Genomic DNA, 18,392 nt, shown 5'->3' on the forward strand with positions numbered 1-18,392 from the left:
AGTGTGTCAAGTCCCTTATTTTTTCATTCAGAAAGTGGTATTTTCTTATCCAGCTTTTAAAATAGATTACATCAATTACATTGTTAAATGAACATGACTAACAGATTAACTTAACATAGTTCATATACAATAAAAAATAGAAAGGAGACAGCCAGCACATGGCTTCACCAAGGGGGAGTCCTGCTTGACTAACCTGTGCCCTTCTATGATGGAGTGACTACATCAGTGGACAAGGGAAGGGCTACAGATGTCATTTATCTGAACTTCGTAGAGCCTTTGACACAGGCCCCCACAACATCCTTCTCTAAATTGGAGAGAGATGGATTTGACGGGTGAACTGTTAGGTGGAAAAGGAATTGGTTGGGTGGTCACATCCAGAGGGCAGTGATCCACTGCTCAGAGTCCTGAAGGACACCACTGGCAGCTGGAGTCCCTCAGGGGTCTGTACTGGGACCAGTGTTATTTAATATCTTCATTAATGACATAGGCAAAGGGATCAAGTGCACCCTCAGCAAATTTGAAGGTGTCACCAAGCTGAGTGGTGCAGTTGACACACCTGAAGGATGTGATGCCATCCAGAGGGACCTGGACAGTATTAAAAATGCCCCAGGGTATATCACCGTGTCCCGCAGCCTTAGGGAGGAGGAGAGAAGATCCAGCAGGCAGGAACTGTGCAGCAAGATTGATTTATTTAATTATTTTACAAATTCTTTTATAGACTTTTTTCTTCATAGTGTAATTGGACAAGGATCAGCCACCCCTTGGGAGTGATTGGCTAGAATCCTAAAACATCCATTGTCAAAATATTTTTCTACTATAGTATAAACAAGGCTTCTCAAGGCTGCAGGCGTTTCATTGTTTACAGAACTCTGCTACCATCTCTGTGAGAGAAAAGTCTCTCACGGACTTAGAAAATAGCAAGAAAATCCTTGCTAGAAGCATTTTTGTATCCACAGGACAGGCTCAAGAATTAGGTGCCTTGGAATCTCATGAAGCTTAACACGACCAAGTGCAAGGTGCTGCACCTGGGTCAGGGCAACCCCTGGTATCAACACAGGCTGGGGATGAACAGATCAAGAGTAGCCCTGCCCAGAAGGACTTGGGGGTGCTGGTGGTTGAGAGGCTGGACAATTTTCACTACTTATGTTGCGTACTAAGTATCATTTCTCACACTAACTTCCAGATGCAAATTTTTATCACTTCATTCTTTAGCATTCCTATACAATTTTAGGTAGTAAATGTGAAAACAGTTTCAACTCTTTTAAATTAGGGCATTCAATTTTAAAATAAATATCTTTTGAATATATATTTGATTTACAGAAGATTCCCTCCCTATCACTGCATCTTAAAAACAGAATCTAATTGCGGTCTATTTTTAACGCATTGCGGTTAGAGTCAACAGCCTGAAAAACACAACCTCAGTCTGCTGCCAGTAAGAAGGAATTTAAATAACTATTGTAAATACACAATTTTAATTAGAAAAGGTAGTCTCTTTTGTTGCTCAATAAAACTTTGCTTGCCTTCCAATATGGTCCTAAGACATGATAGTTCAATAGCTGCAAAACACATAAACCAAAACCATAAGAGAACATGCTAGCTCTTGTTTTAGAACATGAATTGCCACCTTAAAAATTGCTGAATAACTCTCCATTGGTAAAGGAAAAGAAAAAAAATTATAAAATACAGAATAAAAAACCTACTCTAGTGGCTACTCTGCTTCACCGACAGACAAGTGGTGGTGAATCCTAGGGCAGCTTACAAAAAAAGTAAAGAAAAAAAATAACTGTTTTCCTTCCTTTGAAGGATTACTTGTCACTATGACTTTGCATTCTCTATATGAGACACACTTGTGATTTAACAGTTTGATGTCTGCTGGTGAAAAAAAGATATTCTGATAAAAGTAGGACTCATTTTCCCATTCCCATGTCTGAATGACAGAGTAAGGCAGAAGTCACTCCTTATAAGTTATTACCAATGGTCCAGCATAACCTCTCTCAGTTAGAGACAGAGATGCACTAATCTAACACATGATGCATGAAGGAAAAAAATAATTTCACTTAAAATGCACACAGCCTATTTAAAGAAGATTAATAAAATACTTTCATGAAAGTGGTTATACAGAGCAGTTTCTTGGCTTTATTTAACAAGAAAATACAAAAGAAAAGAAATTAATTAAACTTTGAGAAGTAATGGAAGATCACTTGCGTGCAACTGAAAGAAATTGTCAGGAATCTAACTAATATGAATTTGTAAGATTACATGTGTGATTTTCACCTTACCATCCCTTAAAATATATCACTTTTTCCATTTGGATTTTTTTTTTTTAAATGTAAAGCAATGGCAACCTTCTGCCCAAAAATTTGGGTGAGAGGACTATACTGAAGCATAGAAGGCCATAAAACTGCCTGCAATAGCTTGTATACTTTGCTGCATCTTCCCTGTCACATGGAGGATGCAGTAGATCTGCAAATCAGTTTGACATAATCCTCTTCTTATTACCCACGTGTACCAATATTATTGTCTTCCTCATGGCAAAAATAATGATGTGATGAAGTATAAATCAAGTAGGTGATAAACTGTAAGAAAATTAAAGAAAGCACAGAAGTTTTCTCATTGGGTTTAGATTTCTTTCAGAAAGGTTTTTGTAGGATCTCATTTGTTGCGTACAAATTTCTGCATTATTTAGAAATCAAATAGTACTATGAAATAGTAAATAAGGAGTAACTAGCACTATGAAAATTATGAGGTGAGATTGAAGCTTCCCAGAAAATAAATTCTAGCAATAAAGGGTAGACCCAGGTATTTGAGGATGTGACACATAACATGAGAGAAATGAAGTATAAGACCTCACTAAACAGTTGGTGAAGAAAGCTGTATCCCAAAATGATGACACATTCATTCTAATTTTTTTAGAATAGCTGTTACACAAATAAATGCTAAACATAAATAAATCAGAACCTCACTTTAAAGAAAAACCCAACAAAACAACATCAACAAAAAAATAGAAAACAAGGAAATAAGGAAGACTCAAGAAAAAGCGGTAATTCCTTTAAGAAAAAGACTGGCTGTGGACTGTGAAAAACTTGCAGCTTCAAACATGCGGAGAAACCTTTCATAACAAAGGGCTCCATTTCTAACTAAATGAGCAGTCATCTCAGAGAGTATATCCAGATTATGCAGAAAGCTTGTACAGTGGAACATAAAACTAATATGCTAGGAAAACTGTCAGATGTCAGAAAATACATGAAGAAAGTGAGAACAGAAAATGTTAGGCAGGGTCATATCTTGCAAAATTGCAAGTTCTAAAATGTACTTTCATCATCCAAATAAAAAGAAAACAGAAAAAAGAGTGGCTTCACCAAGCAGCAAAACCCAGTTAAGATTAAAGACAATTTACAGGCAGTCCAAAACAAAATTAATATGGGGATGTTGACTACCAGTAGCAAATGCAGTGTGGCTAATGACATGCTCTGTGGGAATGAAAATTATTCATCTAAGATGAGAAGAAAACAAAGACATAAAACTATTTTTAAGGAAGTGTCTAGACCTAGAGGCCAAGACCCCATAATCTCCATTTGAGAGTACTTAAAATACTTTTACAATAAATGGCAGTTCAACAACAAAGACTTTTAATGAATCTATCAGGCTGGAAATCAACTGTCTGAAAAATAAAACCTAGCTTTTATTTCTTTTAAGCAAAAGGAGTGAACATGATCCAGACAACATAAAAACAAGTGCCTGTGACCTCATGAGCTATGCCAGGATTTGAAATAAACTATGAAGCATTGCATAGCTAGAGACACTGAAGTAATGAAAATGGAATATAAGAAATAACAGCTTTAACCCAAAATAGACTATCATTATGCCAAAACAACCTGGCATATCTTTTTATGAGATAATGAATATTGTAAGAAAAGGAACATATGAAATCCATGTGATAGGATCATGTATGTTGGATACAATGCCATTCAAGAAAAGAAAAATTATTCTGGATAAAATGCTCTAGAAATGCAAAAGAATCACAACGTTGTTTAAAGGAAGGAAACAACATTAGGACAAAAGAGGATATTACTGGAACAGAGGATGATGACTGGCTATGTTTCAAATGATGTTTCTGGAACTGTGGGTGTTTTACTGATACTGATACAAAAATTCAGATAACACCAACAACATTTGGCAATAACAAACCTCTAAAACCTCACTAAAGAGGTGAAGATGAAAGATCATACAAAAATAACTGGACTGACAATCTGAAGGACTGAAATAGTAAAAGTGGATTGAAACTGGAAATACAAGCACAGGATCACACACTAGGGGCAAGGAAATGATGTCACAGGCTAAGATCTCTCCAGTTGGAAACAACAAGAAGACTATGACTGCATATTGACATCAGTCCTGGAAAGATGGCGTGACTAAGCCTTTAGCTGACGAGTGTCTGAGATGTGCCCATTGAAGAGATATCATTAGGGACCGGAACCAGTAACAAATCCACATCTGAAGTTATGCACACAGTGTATGTGATATGGTCCTGAGCCCAGTTTATCCTTTAAAACTGCCATTAGGTCTAAACCTTGGAAGATTGATGTCAAGTTTCCCAGGGAAAACGTGAAGAATTTTAACCACGTAGAAAGTTACAACTGGTTGGGAATTAAATCATCTGAGCAGAAAGATGGTAATTTAAACCACAAGCATTAGGCTCTGATCACATACTTTTGTGATTAGACACCTGACCTCAACCCAAGTGCCTTCTAAAAATATTTTTCTACTATATATTTGCATGCCTACAGGTGCAAGAGCAAAAGTAAAAAGGTAAAATCTCTGACGAAAAGTTCTGAATCCACATCTGTATTGCACATATTCAGGGCATCAGTTTGGAAGCCTGCTTTTGCTGAGCTCTGTCTGTAATCCATCATGAGAGACAGGCACTTCTGCAGAGTGACTCAGGTCCTGTGTAGGCTGAACAGTCCTCAGAGGTTGTTCGTCTTTCTTCACTAAACTGCTGGGAAGCTGGGACTTTGGAGTTCGATGCATCACTAGATACGCTTGCATGCAAATACAGATTCATTTATGTTCTTTTTCTTCACTCATCTATACAATATTTTATGTCGGGTTTTAATCATTCTGACACACTTTGAATAAAAAAGGAGCATGATGTCAGCCTAGTTATAGGTTGAACTGCATCAGTTTATAAAAACAATTACATTAAATAATTATTGGATGGACCAGAAACTAAGTCTGAATGTTGCTTTCATTTTTATGTGTCTACAGAAATTGCAGCATTCAGTAGTGCCATTGTAATTTTTGTGTGTCTTACTGGAAAAGATTCCCTCCACCTTTGTACCCATTTTCATTAACTTTTTTTATTATATACTAATGTGTGGTGGCCAGTGAGCCTGTGGTATCAAGGAACAAAGAGAGTCCGCTGGTGGGACAGTCCCAAGTACCAAAAGATCCTCCCCAGGTTAGGGTGAACAGAAAAGGCTTCTCCCAGGATGCTCTGTTCGGTTATGTTAATCTCCCCCAGTTCTCCTTCCCTGGTTGGCCTGTGGCCCCTCCGCCCCTTTGTTACCTTATATGTCCCATGCCCTTGAAGGTTCCCCATGCCAGGTTCCCCCCATTGGCCCTTGCCCCATTGCCACTCTCCCAGAGTTTCCCCATTGGCTCCCGTTCCCTAGTCCCGCCTGTGTACCACCCCCATGCCCTCAGATCATTGGTCTTTGATGCTTGACCCACTCCCATACTTAAACCTGGACCCCTTCATAGTGTGGCTGCAATAAACCTCATCTGTGGAACCCCATACGAAGACCCTTCCTGCCTCTTTGCTGTCGACTCATATTAGTGGAGCTATCCGTGTGTGCGTGCACGCGCCTGTGAGTGTGTGGTGATCCTGCCGAGCGGCTTCACTTTGGAGACGCTTTTAGGAAGGTGGCAGCACCTGCACTCTGGCACCGCAAAGCTGCAGTGGCCAGCTAGCGACAGACTAATGTTCACCGTGACTGAAATCTGCTACATCCTTGTGGTTAAACTTTCCATAGGCAATGAAAGCAGTCAAAACAAACTACTTTCTTTGTCACCTCCCATGCTGTTGGTAAGTGTGTGTGAGAATGTATGCATGTTTATCTGCCATGACTATCTTTTCTACAGAGCAGTGGTGGGGCACAAAAATGCAGGCTCCTTAACAGGGAACAAAAATAATAAAAGACTGATCTTGATGTTACGAGCTTGAATTGGAAGAAAGGTGACTGGGTTCAACTGCTGTATGTTTCATTTTCTGGATAACCTCTAGCACACGACAACATCACCAGGAGTCCAAGGGATGAGCTTAAAAACTCTTCTTTACAAAGCAAAAATTGGTAATTGACTTTGTAATAGAAATTTTGGTAAGGATAAACTTCTTGGTAGTTAAGAGCTTTCAGATGTTACATATGACTAGAGGTAGCTAATTCAAACAGCCAAATGAGGCAACATCCTACCTTTGAAATTACATGTAGTCACCATTTTTCTCAGCAAGATGAATAGAGCACTCCCTGTCCAGAAGGAACTGTGAAACTATGGTCATGCACTTACTAAACTGCCAAAGCTTTTAAATAAATTCTTGGTTCATTAAGTAAACACAACTGGAAATACTGCTTTTGGAATAATACCTATTTATGTGGTTGTTCCACATTAGTTATAGCAAAGTAACCATTAGTTATAGCAAAGTAACCTTCACTTCAAAAGAAGTGTCTTACTTGAGTGCAAAGATCCAGGCTGTTTGACCAGGCATTAAAATACACTCAGATGTCCTTGCTGTCACGTATTTTTGATAACTAAAGCCCAATTATTCTATGTAAGAACACAATTGAGGGCAGTTCTTATTTTAAAATTGTAATGGAATCAATTTTCTACAGGCAGGTGAGATGCTTATACTAAGATAAGGATTTCTCTCTCAAGCATGAAGTCAGTCATCAGAAGAAAATCAGCAGCTGGCATGCTAAATGAATTGGGCACATTACTATGCATTTTTAGCAACCCCTGAGTGATTCCTGAAGTGCTTTTCAAATCTAAAAAAATCAATTCACTAAATAGGTAAAGAAATATGAAGAATTTGTTGTTATGGATTCCAGATTCCAACTGGGATATTAGATAGGAAGCATGATTAAGTTGTAACAGTTGACAACTTCGGAAAAAAAATTAAAAATTGTTCTGCACTTTCAACTTAGACCAGCACAGTGAAGATGTTTTTAATATTTCTTTCCAACTGGATGACTTTCTTTCCAGTAGTTAGTGAAATAGATTGTGCTACTTTACACCAATGTAAAGCTAGTGAAAACATTTCAGGTTATACTAAGATAGGATTTGAAAAAAAGACTATTCTATTTAGCTGCATTTGAGATTCTCAATAACTGTGCCTGGAATTCAGATGAAGCATTTCTCTGAATCTCCTTTTCAGAATTGTTAGAGTTGCAGTTTCAGGGGGAAAAAAAATAAGAAGAAAGTTGGTATTATTACTTTTTTTCTCTACCCCTGTATGTTTAATTAATCTCTTTTTAGGGTTGGGGTCTTGGTTGTCTGTGTTGCACTACCTCCAGCAAAAGCCAGGTCTTCTTGACCTTTGCAGTATGCCCAAGGGATTCTGCCCCTGCTGAAAGGAGGTTCAGCAATGCTGGGGTTTTCACAAAAATACTGCCTCCTCCTCCTTCACATCAACCTCTTGTTACTCTCCCTGTGATGACAGGATGAGGTTAAACTATGGATTGACCAAGGGGACTGGTTGGAATTTAGAAATAATGCTCAAAAAAGCCAGGGGGAGATTTCAAGGGAAAAGCTGCCTAATGATAGTAGAACATTTCAAGCCAATTTTGTCACTGAAGCTCCTTTATCAACAAGCCACAGTGCTGATAAGAATTTCATCAGAGATTTTAAAAGCAAGTGGTGGCCAGTGAGCCTGTGGTATCAAGGAACAAAGAGAGTCCGCTGGTGGGACAGTCCCAAGTACCAAAAGATCCTCCCCAGGTTAGGGTGAACAGAAAAGGCTTCTCCCAGGATGCTCTGTTCGGTTATGTTAATCTCCCCCAGTTCTCCTTCCCTGGTTGGCCTGTGGCCCCTCCGCCCCTTTGTTACCTTATATGTCCCATGCCCTTGAAGGTTCCCCATGCCAGGTTCCCCCCATTGGCCCTTGCCCCATTGCCACTCTCCCAGAGTTTCCCCATTGGCTCCCGTTCCCTAGTCCCGCCTGTGTACCACCCCCATGCCCTCAGATCATTGGTCTTTGATGCTTGACCCACTCCCATACTTAAACCTGGACCCCTTCATAGTGTGGCTGCAATAAACCTCATCTGTGGAACCCCATACGAAGACCCTTCCTGCCTCTTTGCTGTCGACTCATATTAGTGGAGCTATCCGTGTGTGCGTGCACGCGCCTGTGAGTGTGTGGTGATCCTGCCGAGCGGCTTCACTTTGGAGACGCTTTTAGGAAGGTGGCAGCACCTGCACTCTGGCACCGCAAAGCTGCAGTGGCCAGCTAGCGACAGACTAATGTTCACCGTGACTGAAATCTGCTACATCCTTGTGGTTAAACTTTCCATAGGCAATGAAAGCAGTCAAAACAAACTACTTTCTTTGTCACCTCCCATGCTGTTGGTAAGTGTGTGTGAGAATGTATGCATGTTTATCTGCCATGACTATCTTTTCTACAGAGCAGTGGTGGGGCACAAAAATGCAGGCTCCTTAACAGGGAACAAAAATAATAAAAGACTGATCTTGATGTTACGAGCTTGAATTGGAAGAAAGGTGACTGGGTTCAACTGCTGTATGTTTCATTTTCTGGATAACCTCTAGCACACGACAACATCACCAGGAGTCCAAGGGATGAGCTTAAAAACTCTTCTTTACAAAGCAAAAATTGGTAATTGACTTTGTAATAGAAATTTTGGTAAGGATAAACTTCTTGGTAGTTAAGAGCTTTCAGATGTTACATATGACTAGAGGTAGCTAATTCAAACAGCCAAATGAGGCAACATCCTACCTTTGAAATTACATGTAGTCACCATTTTTCTCAGCAAGATGAATAGAGCACTCCCTGTCCAGAAGGAACTGTGAAACTATGGTCATGCACTTACTAAACTGCCAAAGCTTTTAAATAAATTCTTGGTTCATTAAGTAAACACAACTGGAAATACTGCTTTTGGAATAATACCTATTTATGTGGTTGTTCCACATTAGTTATAGCAAAGTAACCATTAGTTATAGCAAAGTAACCTTCACTTCAAAAGAAGTGTCTTACTTGAGTGCAAAGATCCAGGCTGTTTGACCAGGCATTAAAATACACTCAGATGTCCTTGCTGTCACGTATTTTTGATAACTAAAGCCCAATTATTCTATGTAAGAACACAATTGAGGGCAGTTCTTATTTTAAAATTGTAATGGAATCAATTTTCTACAGGCAGGTGAGATGCTTATACTAAGATAAGGATTTCTCTCTCAAGCATGAAGTCAGTCATCAGAAGAAAATCAGCAGCTGGCATGCTAAATGAATTGGGCACATTACTATGCATTTTTAGCAACCCCTGAGTGATTCCTGAAGTGCTTTTCAAATCTAAAAAAATCAATTCACTAAATAGGTAAAGAAATATGAAGAATTTGTTGTTATGGATTCCAGATTCCAACTGGGATATTAGATAGGAAGCATGATTAAGTTGTAACAGTTGACAACTTCGGAAAAAAAATTAAAAATTGTTCTGCACTTTCAACTTAGACCAGCACAGTGAAGATGTTTTTAATATTTCTTTCCAACTGGATGACTTTCTTTCCAGTAGTTAGTGAAATAGATTGTGCTACTTTACACCAATGTAAAGCTAGTGAAAACATTTCAGGTTATACTAAGATAGGATTTGAAAAAAAGACTATTCTATTTAGCTGCATTTGAGATTCTCAATAACTGTGCCTGGAATTCAGATGAAGCATTTCTCTGAATCTCCTTTTCAGAATTGTTAGAGTTGCAGTTTCAGGGGGAAAAAAAATAAGAAGAAAGTTGGTATTATTACTTTTTTTCTCTACCCCTGTATGTTTAATTAATCTCTTTTTAGGGTTGGGGTCTTGGTTGTCTGTGTTGCACTACCTCCAGCAAAAGCCAGGTCTTCTTGACCTTTGCAGTATGCCCAAGGGATTCTGCCCCTGCTGAAAGGAGGTTCAGCAATGCTGGGGTTTTCACAAAAATACTGCCTCCTCCTCCTTCACATCAACCTCTTGTTACTCTCCCTGTGATGACAGGATGAGGTTAAACTATGGATTGACCAAGGGGACTGGTTGGAATTTAGAAATAATGCTCAAAAAAGCCAGGGGGAGATTTCAAGGGAAAAGCTGCCTAATGATAGTAGAACATTTCAAGCCAATTTTGTCACTGAAGCTCCTTTATCAACAAGCCACAGTGCTGATAAGAATTTCATCAGAGATTTTAAAAGCAACACAATAGGCCCAGAGACCTATAAGGAAGAAAAGAAATTTAACCTTATTTATTTCTCAAAAGACTATTAAAAATGAAAAGAAAACTTACGACACTGGAACTTAAATGCTCTCACATTAAACCAGTTCATCTGTGTTTATTTAGGGTATCCCGACCTTGAAGTAGCCCAGAGTAACAGACAAAACCACTGAGCACTGGGGCTGTGGGCAGCCTGAGTGACTGAGTCACTCTGACAAGAGCACACAAGGTCTCTAGCAGAGTCTGCCTCTCAGCACTCTAGTGATTGGATTCCCCACTTGCATTTAAATTTATCTGAAATGAACTTTCAGAGTTAAAATGAAAACTGATGACAAATCATCTCAATCTAGTCATTACTGGAAGCACTTTAACAATGAAAACATTATAAATGTCATTAAATCATAATTCCAACAGAGGTATGGATAAAACCTAAATAAACTACTGTAGATACTTTCTAAGAAAAAGCAAAAAAATTTCTCTTGCACTTGTGCTGTGTGCTGCAGGGATTGCTTAGAATAATGTTTTAGTAAACAAATATCAAATACGGTTTTAAAATGAAAAAATCAATCAGAACCCACATTAAAATACAGAAAAATTACCAGAGATAGGTGTGAAGGCATGACTGCTGATGGTATTTAATTTTCAGGTTATGAATCAACTAGACACAGGGACTATTATCCGTACTCTACAATATTATTTATAGCAGTAACATCATTGTTTCATGTTGACTTGTGTCAATGTGAAAACAAAAGGTTTTAAATCTTCTAATCATCTCTCAATACAATTTGTGCAGATAAGCTGATTTAAAAGTACTATTGCTAAATTTGGAGATTAAAAGCATTAGCATTTGCAGAAGAGTATTTTAAGAAAACACTTAAAATTTGCATCAACACGATACATGCGTGTATTAGATAAATACACTAATATAAATAAGAAACTATGGATCAGATCAAAAAATACCTTAAAATCAGTATCTTTAGAAATTAAAATAGGCTAGAAATTTAAAAAATAAAACAAAAAGTAAAATAAAAAAAGTTGCTCCCCCTGGAAGGCATGAATAGTCTCTAGTACTGAGACTGTAGTTGTCTTTCTCTGCCCAAAGAGGTCATCATGAATGATTTTACTTAGTCTTGGAATTTAAAACTATACTTACTGGCAATTGCAATTCCACTGACAAGATTAGAAACTAAAGTAATGCTTATAAAAGGTTTTTATTGCATATACTGGTCATAGTACTGTTTTTTTAATATATGCTATTATAATCCTGTATTTTAGAATTTCAGAACAAAAGTTTCTGAAAGAGGCCAGGAAGTATTTTCACTCTTTCACACAGTCTATGACTCCATATAAATTTAAAAAAATTTTTCCCCCTCAAATATCTGTCTCAGCAAGAGGCATATAGGTGCCATTGTCTCCTGTGCTCTTAAAATTTCTCTGCACACAACTCTTTGTGTTGGGTTATACAGTTGTGTAGCCCTTTCTACATCTCCATCCGTCTTCCACTTAAATGCCTAACAAGGCATTAGAAATGACTGCTTTCAGCAAATAAACACAAAAACAGTACAATAGGTAATAATTCTTTTTAATATCAAAGAGTTCCAGATGACATTAAAAAATGTTTTTGGAAGTTCATTTCATGGCAAATTCTGAAATAATTTTTTCATAATTGTTTAAAAGAAAAAAAAAATTAAGCAAGATATAAAAGGTTTCCAAATGTTTCTACTCCAATTTCATTGTTTCCAGTTGCAACACATGACAGGTAATACATATTTTTAGCACACCTATGTACTGGACAGTGCTCTGAGACCAAATGGTCTTTCATAGCTTGAGTCTTTTACTTGAAGTGTATATAAAACCCACAGTTGTATTTGTAAAAAAAAAACCTATGTTTTATTACTACACATGTGTAATTAGTAAGTTTGTGCCTATGTATACATACACATAACTCAAGAATCAAAGACAACACACATTTTTTCTCTACCTGTAGTAAGAAGGTCCAAAAGACAAGAGAAAATAAATTATACCGCTGCTCAGTGACATGTCTTTTTCTCCCTCTTGGCTATGGATTCAAATTCCCTGTAAAGTGAACTGACTCAATTTTAATAAAAATCAATTGGATATTGTGAATGAATCAAATGAAGGAAAGCAACACTCAGCTGAATCAGCTCCAGTTTGTTACACTGGAGGTGGCACAAGTTGATATCATTTTAAATGTGACTCACGCTGTTTAGACAGATGATATAAATATCTCAGGGAGACAGAGATAAATTAGTTTTATCCATCAAAACAGTCTAGAGTCAAGGTTTCCATTAATAATTCAATTTTTCTGTAAAAGATCTCCTACTTATTTTTAACCAAATGGTTTCTTTTTTTTTTTTAGAACAAAAATAATCAACTTTTGAGTAAGAAGGTCTTCAAATAGGCAGAGCAAGTATTCTTTGGCTTCTCTAGAAGACTGCTTTTCCATATATTACTTTCCCAGTGTAGACTTTTGCACAGATACTGCACATATCAAACAAAATTATACCTGAGAGATGAACAATTCCTTTCCATGAGATAACTTTCAGAGAAGTTAACCCTGGTGGGCTGGGGGAGAGAACTGGAATGGTAAAAGTGAGAAAACTCGTGGGTTGAGGTGAAGACTGTTTAATAGGTAAAGTAAAAGCTGTGCACACAAACAAGACAAAATAAAGCGTTCATTCACCACTTCCCACCGGCAGGCAGGTGTTCAGCCATCCTCAGGAAAGCTGGTCTCCATCACACATGATTTGGGAAGAGAAACGCCATCACTCTTAACATTCCCCCTTCCTCCTCCTTGCCCAAGCTCTATATGCTGAGCATGACACCATATGGGATATCCCCATGGTCAGCTGGAACCAGCTGTCCCATCTGTGTCCCCTCCTCACTCCTTGTGCATCCCCAGCCTGCACCCTGGTGGGGTGAGAGGCAGAAAAGGCCTGGATTCTGTGCAAGCACTGCTCAGCAACAGCTAAAACATCCCTGAGTTGTCAACACTGTTTCCAGCACAAATAACAGCCACATCCAACTACTGGAAGGAAAATCATCCCCAAAAAAGCCAGCACAACCCCATTTCCTGAGTCTAGTCAGTTTGCCATGTACTTCAGGTTGACTAAAAAATGTTGTCCCAGATACCCTTCACTGGCTCTTTCCATGGTCCGTGGCTACACATGACCTTTTGGGCTCTGTAAGCCTAAAAGCAATGAAGCAAACCTGACTGAAGAGAAATTTCTGATTCCCTGTGAGATTAAACATACCACCATCTCCCTATGAAAAACCCACAAATTCTGCATAGTTTTTTATTTTCAAAAAAAAAGGGCCACATAGATTTATTAAAAACTGTGCCTCCAAATGCCTGTGTCATTAGTACTGAAGAGATAGCTACAGACAGTCAGGCTAAAATATACCTAGCTAAGCACAAACCAAATGTTGCCAGTGTATCAGAGCTCTGAGGGGAAAAAAAATAAATCAGAAAGTTATTTAGGAGTAGAGCTATGTTATACACATTGCACATTCAAAATGAATCCAGCTGGTATTGCAGCTTACATAGAGCACAGGTTGACACCAAAAACTTGCTTTAAGGAGCGGATGAGCTCAGATTAGCTCTGTAACTTTTGATCTGCTACGTATGAAATAAGTGGCCACCTGTGTAGCTTTGCCTTGGTCTTGAAGTTGTCATGTGAACATCCTTTTGCCTGACAGTCAGAATGACCCATAATGGTTACTTCTAAGAAAATCCTATAAGAGGTCTGAAGGCCATCACACTGGTGAACCTCAGTGTGGACAGATAGTCAGGCAGCTTGACATGCCTTGATTAGAAGTCCTTCTGATGCTGCACAGCTTAAGGAGATCTGTGCTACTTGTTTTTTCCTTCTTGTGTTGTCTCCAGCAAAATGTATTTTAAACAATACCTTATGGAGTCCGAGAGCCTTTATTACTGGGATTCACAACAAACTCTAGAACAGGTGTGTTACAATTATTGAGCATTCTCTAATGAAATCCCAGACATTCTACCGTAATTTTCTGGTTATCTGCTGGTCAAACAAGTCTCCGTTAAACATGCCAGTTACAGAAACATTACATGGAACAAGTCAGCTGGGCAAGACAACTCCATGGAGTACAAAAATGAGTCAGATATTATTTACAGCATGGTAGACCTAGTGGCCAAAGGGTCAAAACTAAAAGCCTGGCACAAAACTGAGCTGCACACAGGAGAACCTATACCTAATTAAAGCCAATGCACTGTACAAGGCCTGTTTGGTGACCATGTAGCCACCATTGAGTCAGAAGCTAAAAACTTTATGTTGTATCTCCTTTGCATTGCCTCCTGCAATGACTACACTTAAAAGAAATCCATCAGCATTGTGAAAGGTATTGTTATTCAGTAATTGTGCTTAAGAAATGACCGACTGGTGATACAAAGACTTCTGTTTTCAAACTCAGGATCTCCTAGATGATGTGCTTTCTTATCTGAAAGAATTACATTTAGTATTATCTGTTAATGATAGATTTCTAATATTTGTTATCAAAGTTTTGTGTATGTGTGTTGGGGTGACTTTATGATGTGTATCCCATATCGCTGCCCTATGCCCAGAAATTAATTCTTGTGCCTTTCTGTGCTTCTAAACTGAGCCTGAGAGGGGGAAGGAAAAACTGAGCAAAACTTTTTCAAAGCAGTTTGCAGCTTGTTCAAGGTCACACAGAGATGGCGACTTTCCCCAGCTGCAGCAGGGGAGTGAGGAAGCACCCGGCTTGCTGCTCCCAGGTCAGTTTCTGGCCAGTGGTTCAGTTTCTTCTTCTCCCGAGAGAGACTGAGAGTTGAACTTTTTTCCTTCCCTGGATTTTCGGATTTTCTCCCTTTTCTGCTGGACTGCTTCAATGTCAGAACACATCAGGAGGACTTTCCATCGGGCACAGAGAGCCTGGCCCTGGGCCAAGCCCCAGCTCTGAGGAGACCAAAGGGAGGGCTCTAACAGTTTCCCAGGTTTTTTCTCCACAGGGAGAGATTTTATTATTTAGCATTATTTTCCTTTTCCCATGTGTTTGTTAAATAAATAGTTTTTATCTCTTTCACTTTCCTTTGCGGAAAATTTATTTTTTCCCGAACCTGGTGTGGGGGAGGGGTGGTTGTGCCTTCTCTCAGAGGATATGTTTCTAAATTTGGCCAAACCGGCACAGCTTTACAAAACAATTTATCCATCATTTCATGATAAATATAGTTAATTACTTGAAATGGATAATTTTATTTAATGGCATTAAAATGGTGTTTTTACATTTGGAGGAAATTAAGGGATTGCACATTCTTCCTATAGCTCAAGATGATAAATACAATTAACCACGTCCTCTAGAATTATGTCTGGCAGGAAATCTGGTGCCTTTCTCTTCAAAACAATGCAGATATATACAACACAGAAAACAGAAATGGGAAACAGCAGCTTGTCACAATTTAAATTGTTAAATACCAGCTAGTAATCCTGAAATTGAATCACTAACGTCTCCAAAACTTTTGCTAGCATATGGGCGAAACTCAGTACAAAAATAAGAGTTGTATAAAGCAGGAGTATTCAAGCTTGCACTAACATTTAAAAACAAACAGCATGGCACATAGTTTTAATAGACCATTAATAGAGCAGAAAACATGGGTGCATCAAAATCTTGTTCTAGAAAGTTTTGAAAATATCTGACCACCAAGGACACATATAAGGGTTATACCTCAACATTCCAATGAACAGCATGGATGAAAAATGAAATACAATTCTGAGCATATAAAGTTGCGCCCACATTTATCTACTGCCAAATGTTAAACAAACGCTTCTCGAGATTTGTTTTGGCTATTCTCTTCCTCCACTGTACTGTAGGTATTAGGTTTTTCTTCCCTTGCTTTCTGAATACTAATCAACACTGCCAAAATTTTTCCCTATGCTTTTAGAAAAGATAAATATTTGTAAAGTTAACCTGTTCAGAGATTATGGTGTTTTCTTTATCAGCTTTAAGAAGAATCTGAAGTTCAGAAAAATAAAGATGGATCTTGTTTCCCAGAACATGCCTCAGGTTGACAAGTTTTCTACAGTCCAGCCAAACCTCCTGCAGCACCCGTTGTTAACACATTCTCCAAAGTACAGGCTTACCAATTTACCAAGTGGTGCACTGGCTCCTTAGTGAAATTAAAATAGACTTCATCTTCCAAAACATGGTATATGGTATTTTGCAAATTTTTTTCCTGAGCTAACAGAGTCTAAAATATATTGCAATTGCAGTATCTTCAAGATAAGGTCAGGTCTAGATCGGCAGCATCCTGACTTCTGAAAATATTCCTCATCCAGTGACTTGATTCCATCAGAAGGAAGGCTCAGCAAGTGGAATAATAGGAGGACTGGTGAAGAAATCAGGCATTCAAAACAGGATTCCTTAAGAATTCACTGCACTTTCTTTATAAATAGGAAGACTGCCAGAGACAAGAAGGTGGCGGGGATGAAAAAATTTACTTTTTTCCAGATGGATCATAGAATCATACCATAATCTGAGTTGGGAGGGACCCACAAGAATCATCAAAGTCCAAAGTCCCTGAGCATTATCCAAACGCTTCTTGAACTCTGTCAGGCTGGTGCTGTGACCACTTCCCTGGGGAGCCTGTTCCAGTGCCCAACCACACTCTGGGTGAAGATATTTTTCTAATATCCAACCTAAACCTCCCCTCACACAGCTTCTTACCATTCCCTCAGGTCCTGTCACTTCTCACTACAGAGATCAGCACCTGCCCTTCCCCTCATGAGAAGATTGTAGACTGCAATGAGGTCTCCCCTCAGTCTCCTCCAGGCTGAAGAAACCAAATGATCTCAGCTACTCCTTGTACTGATTTCCCTCCAGGCCCTTCACCATCTTAATGGACCTTCTTTGGACACTTTCTAAAAGTTTTATATAAATAAGTTATATATAGTAATATAATTATATAAAGGGAGATAGATTTTATTTTGAGACAATTATGAAAGCACTAAGGTCAGTGGCCCCAGAAAGTGGCTTGGTTTGATTCAGAGCTTATTCCTGGAGAAAAGGAGTCTCTACCAGGATATAAAATATTCTTGCTTTTAGACCCCTAGACATTTCCCAGATAACATGTGATTGTTTTCAGAAAACTCACATATTTTGTCAAATACATATTAGAACTGATTTCTTCAGTTGCCTTTTTTAGAGATGTACCTGTAGTTCATAGCACCTCACAGCTCTGCACAGCACAGTCTGAAAAACAATGTAGGCATCTTAGTAAGCTAGATAAGTTACTAATTTAGGTGCCTTGGGTACGTCACCATAATTAGGTGGGTGAATGTGCTCAGACCTTTCTGTAAAAGGTCAGAAAACTTGGGCAGAGGCTTTTTCAGAGTAGGAGATATTTTATTTATTCTTTGCATCAAATTACTTAAAGAGCAACACAAAAAGCCCTCCTTGCCCAGAGAAAGAGTGAGAAAATAGCTGGCAGGTGGGAACAGAGCTCCAACTGTGATAGTATGCACAGATTACCATCCTTTTAAACAAAGAGTAATCAGCACACTATTATACATTTTTAAAATACCAGAGACTGCAATTCGTGGCAAACTGAAATTAACTCTATTTTTATTCCTTGGTTCAAAATAAATCAGGGAAATCTTCTCAACTAAAAGAACATAATAGATAGAAGGTGAACAGATTGTTTTATTTGCATTTAAAACATTGTTCCAGATTCTTAGTGCAAAAAGATTATTTCTAGGTGTGGGTGGTATAATTGAACTTCTCAGTCTCTTCATGTTGTTATTCTCAATGCACATTTAAATGTAGTGCTAATAAGTAATGAATTTAGAAAAAAAAAATCCAAACAATTGAATGACATTTTCTAGTCCTTACAAAGTTTGAAGCACAGGGAAGAATATATCCCAAAGTT

The 18,392-nt window shown here is 38.4% G+C and overlaps 1 protein-coding gene across 1 annotated transcript in view; it reads right to left on the reverse strand.

Moving 5' to 3' along the window:
• ITGBL1 (integrin subunit beta like 1) overlaps positions 1 to 18,392 on the reverse strand; it is a 139,313-nt gene that overhangs the window by 79,855 nt on the left and 41,066 nt on the right. The gene's annotated exons all lie outside the window — the stretch shown is intronic.

Source organism: Corvus brachyrhynchos, unplaced genomic scaffold (genome assembly GCF_000691975.1).
Source record: "Corvus brachyrhynchos isolate BGI_N302 unplaced genomic scaffold, ASM69197v1 scaffold1120, whole genome shotgun sequence".
Taxonomy (NCBI): Eukaryota; Metazoa; Chordata; class Aves; order Passeriformes; family Corvidae; genus Corvus; species Corvus brachyrhynchos.